Below are 5,000 nucleotides of genomic sequence, written 5' to 3'. Positions count from 1 at the left end.
AGAAGCAGTGTTGATTTTGTTGGAGGAAAATGTTATCTCGCCCAACAGGCATATGTCTCGTCTTCACGTTGCTTTTGGCTTAGGAGCCCTTTTTAAGTGTCTTGAGCTCACTTAGCGGAAATTGCTCAATATCAATGTTCAAGTGGGTGTATTTTTTTAGAATGTGTGTATATTGTGTATAAAAATAAAAAAAGGGGGGGGGGGTCATGTGTGGTTTGAATTTTGAAGAGATATACTCACATAAGTGGCATTTACGACGGGCATATATTATGTAAAAGAGGTCCATTTGTCGATTTTCCTCTACAGAAAAAATTGTATAACATCCGATCATTGAAGTCTATGGATCCTTTCATTGTTGTTTCGGTATGGATTGCGATACACGTCTGTTCATTGTGATTTGTGAATATCATTTTTTTAAAAAGAACAATATGACAACAGCAATTAGACTGCCATATAAATTTCTTCCTTCGAATATCAACTGTGATAACAGTCATTAATAGAAGGAATAGAAAATCCAACCTCAATGCACTTCTTATCTACTCCAAAGACAATAACATAACTAATAACTACAAATTGAACTGCTGTGTGTCTCGTGATAATGGACTTGGAATCTTATTTATAGCATCATGGGGCTCTACTCGGTGAATGATTTGTGTAATATTCTTATTGATGATTAACATCCGTTTGAGAAAAACGAATAGCATAAGATCTATATTTATTGTAATTTTCTTCATCCGTATGGTTTGATTACAACAAACCTGTTCTTTCAATGATAAAATTGATATGGTTTTGATTTCTCCCAAGTCAGGCCTCAAGGTGTGCACAATTAAATTTGCCGGCCTGACCTAGTTATTTTAGCAGTCAAGAGTATCCGTTGTTTCTGGTGGGAAGTGGATAGCCGTGGTTTTAAACAGAAGAAAACAAGTGTTTTATATAAAATGCTTGGGCGGCCTGTTGACTTTTTGGCTCATGGTAGCCCCCATACCCCACCCTCAGCTCATTGTCGCACGTCATCTCGCCTCGCGTGGGGCAACAAGAAAAAGAGAGCCGTCCGTGATGACGCACAACCTTCGTACAGTAGTTACAGGTACCAATCATGGCAAGTAAGACAGGAGAGATGCGCGAGTGTGAACGAAAATCAGCATAGGCAAAAATTGAGACAAAAAGCAGTATCTGCTAAATTTGAAAATTATAGGGCGGCACAAAACAACTTTGCTCAATAGACCGACCGCCAGTGATTATTATTATTATTATTATCATCATCATCATCATCATCATCATCATCATCATCATCATCATCATCATCATCATCATCATCATCATCATCAACACCATCATCATCATCATCATCATCATCATCATCATCATCATCATCATCATCATCATCATCATCTCATTATTTTTGTTTTATTATTATTAAATCATAAAATTATATATTATTGCATAGTCAGGCTACGTGCTGTTTCTCATTCTCAGCGAGGCGATGTTGCTCGCCTATGAGGATCATTTGTCTTTAGTTATGTACGATATCGCGACTCAGTGCGTATTTCACAATCATGATCCTTCGACTTAACAGAGAACATTTAACCTATCTTAAAAGTAACGCCACTGTATGCATCGGCCCTGTGGCGCAACGGTAGCGCGTCTGACTCTAGATCAGAAGGTTGCGTGTTCAAATCACGTCGGGGTCATTTTTTTTTTTCTTATAGAAAATAGTAAAACATTACAATTTACCTCTATTCATTTCCTAGATATTCTTCGTTCATTTTATTTTTTTTGTTCTGGATGTACACCTCTATCTATCGTTTTCTCTGTTTTAAAAAAATATTTTGTGTGTTTGATTTATTATTCGTTTTTTCGTTTGGTTATTTTCTTGGTAGCTTTTTTTTTTTCAGCGGGCTTTTGGCGCAATGATAGTGTGTCTGACTCCAAATTACACGGTTTCTTGTTCAAATCACGTCGGGTCATATTTTTTCTTTCTTTTTCATAATAATATTATGTTTCTTTAATTTTAAATTTTAAAAATAGATATTAAGATATCCCAAATATTTTTTTTCTTGTATATATTCGATTTTCTTTTCTTTTTTTATTTTCTTTCTCAGTTATATTTTTTCTTGCTTGTTAATTAAAAAAAAAATTTGATGTCTTTTGCTGTCTACGGTTTTTTAAATTTCTTTTTGTTTTTTGTTTTTTAATTGTGTCTGCTTGATTTATTATTTGTTTGCTCGTTTGTTTGTTTGTTTGTTTGTGTGTGTTTGATATGTTTTTAAGCGGATTTTTATCTGCTCAACAGAGGCCCTGTGGCGCAATGGTAGCGCGTCTGACTCCAGATCAGAAGGTTGCGTGTTCAAATCACGTCGGGGTCATAATCAAAAAAAAAAAATAATATGGTTTTTTTTTTTAAATTTCATGTGTGGTTTGAATTTTGAAGAGATATACTCACATAAGTGGCATTTACGACGGGCATATATTATGTAAAAGAGGTCCATTTGTCGATTTTCCTCTACAGAAAAAATTGTATAACATCCGATCATTGAAGTCTATGGATCCTTTCATTGTTGTTTCGGTATGGATTGCGATACACGTCTGTTCATTGTGATTTGTGAATATCATTTTTTAAAAAGAACAATATGACAACAGCAATTAGACTGCCATATAAATTTCTTCCTTCGAATATCAACTGTGATAACAGTCATTAATAGAAGGAATAGAAAATCCAACCTCAATGCACTTCTTATCTACTCCAAAGACAATAACATAACTAATAACTACAAATTGAACTGCTGTGTGTCTCGGGATAATGGACTTGGAATCTTATTTATAGCATCATGGGGCTCTACTCGGTGAATGATTTGTGTAATATTCTTATTGATGATTAACATCCGTTTGAGAAAAACGAATAGCATAAGATCTATATTTATTGTAATTTTCTTCATCCGTATGGTTTGATTACAACAAACCTGTTCTTTCAATGATAAAATTGATATGGTTTTGATTTCTCCCAAGTCAGGCCTCAAGGTGTGCAAAATTAAATTTGCCGGCCTGACCTAGTTATTTTAGCAGTCAAGAGTATCCGTTGTTTCTGGTGGGAAGTGGATAGCCGTGGTTTTAAACAGAAGAAAACAAGTGTTTTATATAAAATGCTTGGGCGGCCTGTTGACTTTTTGGCTCATGGTAGCCCCCATACCCCACCCTCAGCTCATTGTCGCACGTCATCTCGCCTCGCGTGGGGCAACAAGAAAAAGAGAGCCGTCCGTGATGACGCACAACCTTCGTACAGTAGTTACAGGTACCAATCATGGCAAGTAAGACAGGAGAGATGCGCGAGTGTGAACGAAAATCAGCATAGGCAAAAATTGAGACAAAAAGCGGTATCTGCTAAATTTGAAAATTATAGGGCGGCACAAAACAACTTTGCTCAATAGACCGACCGCCAGTGATTATTATTATTATTATTATCATCATCATCATCATCATCATCATCATCATCATCATCATCATCAACACCATCATCATCATCATCATCATCATCATCATCATCATCATCATCATCATCATCATCATCATCATCATCATCATTATTTTTGTTTTTATTATTATTAAATCATAAAATTATATATTATTGCATAGTCAGGCTACGTGCTGTTTCTCATTCTCAGCGAGGCGATGTTGCTCGCCTATGATGATCACTTGTCTTTAGTTATGTACGATATCGCGACTCAGTGCGTATTTCACAATCATGATCCTTCGACTTAACAGAGAACATTTAACCTATCTTAAAAGTAACGCCACTGTATGCATCGGCCCTGTGGCGCAACGGTAGCGCTTCTGACTCCAGATCAGAAGGTTGCGTGTTCAAATCACGTCGGGGTCATTTTTTTTTTCTTATAGAAAATAGTAAAACATTACAATTTACCTCTATTCATTTCCTAGATATTCTTCGTTCATTTTATTTTTTTGTTCTGGATGTACACCTCTATCTATCGTTTTCTCTGTTTTAAAAAAATATTTTGTGTGTTTGATTTATTATTCGTTTTTTTCGTTTGGTTATTTTCTTGGTAGCTTTTTTTTTTCAGCGGGCTTTTGGCGCAATGATAGTGTGTCTGACTCCAAATTACACGGTTTCTTGTTCAAATCACGTCGGGTCATATTTTTTCTTCTTTTTCATAATAATATTATGTTTCTTTAATTTTAAATTTTAAAAATAGATATTAAGATATCCCAAATATTTTTTTTCTTGTATATATTCGATTTTCTTTTCTTTTTTTATTTTCTTTATCAGCTATATTTTTTTTTGCTTGTTAATTAAAAAAAAAATTTGATGTCTTTTGCTGTCTACGGTTTTTTAAATTTCTTTTTGTTTTTTGTTTTTTTAATTGTGTCTGCTTGATTTATTATTTGTTTGCTCGTTTGTTTGTTTGTTTGTGTGTGTTTGATATGTTTTTAAGCGGATTTTTATCTGCTCAACAGAGGCCCTGTGGCGCAATGGTAGCGCGTCTGACTCCAGATCAGAAGGTTGCGTGTTCAAATCACGTCGGGGTCATAATCAAAAAAAAAAAAAAATAATGTGGTTTTTTTTTTTTTTTAATTTCATGTGTGGTTTGAATTTTGAAGAGATATACTCACATAAGTGGCATTTACGACGGGCATATATTATGTAAAAGAGGTCCATTTGTCGATTTTCCTCTACAGAAAAAATTGTATAACATCCGATCATTGAAGTCTATGGATCCTTTCATTGTTGTTTCGGTATGGATTGCGATACACGTCTGTTCATTGTGATTTGTGAATATCATTTTTTAAAAAGAACAATATGACAACAGCAATTAGACTGCCATATAAATTTCTTCCTTCGAATATCAACTGTGATAACAGTCATTAATAGAAGGAATAGAAAATCCAACCTCAATGCACTTCTTATCTACTCCAAAGACAATAACATAACTAATAACTACAAATTGAACTGCTGTGTGTCTCGGGATAATGGACTTGGAATCTTA

General features: G+C 34.5%; 1 protein-coding gene and 3 non-coding genes across 4 annotated transcripts in view; 3 read left to right on the top strand and 1 right to left on the bottom strand.

Annotated features, from left to right (window-relative positions):
* The window catches only part of LOC144966627 (perilipin-3-like), a 60,247-nt gene that overhangs the window by 19,894 nt on the left and 35,353 nt on the right, over positions 1 to 5,000 (bottom strand). The window lies entirely within an intron of this gene.
* Positions 2,295 to 2,366, top strand: Trnaw-cca (transfer RNA tryptophan (anticodon CCA)). Its single transcript has one exon. It is a non-coding gene; the product is annotated as a tRNA-Trp (tRNA).
* Trnaw-cca (transfer RNA tryptophan (anticodon CCA)) lies at positions 3,803 to 3,874 on the top strand. Its single transcript has one exon. It is a non-coding gene; the product is annotated as a tRNA-Trp (tRNA).
* Positions 4,472 to 4,543, top strand: Trnaw-cca (transfer RNA tryptophan (anticodon CCA)). Its single transcript has one exon. It is a non-coding gene; the product is annotated as a tRNA-Trp (tRNA).

This window comes from Berghia stephanieae, chromosome 1 (genome assembly GCF_034508935.2).
Source record: "Berghia stephanieae isolate SIO BIC M18660-M18661 chromosome 1, UCSD_Bste_1.3, whole genome shotgun sequence".
NCBI classification, from domain to species: domain Eukaryota; kingdom Metazoa; phylum Mollusca; class Gastropoda; order Nudibranchia; family Aeolidiidae; genus Berghia; species Berghia stephanieae.
This window is presented reverse-complemented; position numbering and strand designations above follow the sequence as displayed.